Source organism: Corvus brachyrhynchos, unplaced genomic scaffold (genome assembly GCF_000691975.1).
Source record: "Corvus brachyrhynchos isolate BGI_N302 unplaced genomic scaffold, ASM69197v1 scaffold830, whole genome shotgun sequence".
Classification (NCBI taxonomy): Eukaryota; Metazoa; Chordata; class Aves; order Passeriformes; family Corvidae; genus Corvus; species Corvus brachyrhynchos.
The window spans coordinates 159,614-160,054 of record NW_008235721.1 but is presented as its reverse complement, the minus strand read 5'-3'; the positions used below and the strand labels follow the sequence as shown (position 1 = coordinate 160,054).

Genomic DNA, 441 nt, shown 5'->3' with positions numbered 1-441 from the left:
CCCTTCCCTTCCCTTCCCTTCCCTTCCCCTCTTCCCCACCAGTCCAAGCCATGGATGAGAGGAAAGGCACCAAATCCCCTCTGGTTCTATGGCAAAGCTGCTACTGTGTCCCCTCTTGAGCCTTCTCCCTCAGAAAAGGGAGGGAAAACTATAATTTGGAGAATTTGGACGTTTTTAACCCCCCTCGGGTGGCAAAACCCTACAAACTGGGAGGGAAGGGGTGCAAAGTTCCTGCGCCCATGGGCTGTGCTTTGAGCCAGCACTCCTGTGCCTGAGGCAAAGGCTTTTGGCCACTGCTCCCTCAAAACCCCAAGGACAGGACAGGACAGGACAGGACGGATTCCCAGGAGCTGCAGAGCTGGGAGCTGACACCCAGCACCCAGCACCCAGCACCCAGCACCCAGCACCCAGCAGCGGCTCTGCCCACGGAAACCTCAGTGT

General features: G+C 57.8%; 1 protein-coding gene across 1 annotated transcript in view; it reads right to left on the bottom strand.

Annotated features, from left to right (window-relative positions):
* ATF7 (activating transcription factor 7) overlaps window positions 1-441 on the bottom strand; it is a 33,446-nt gene that overhangs the window by 6,334 nt on the left and 26,671 nt on the right. The window lies entirely within an intron of this gene.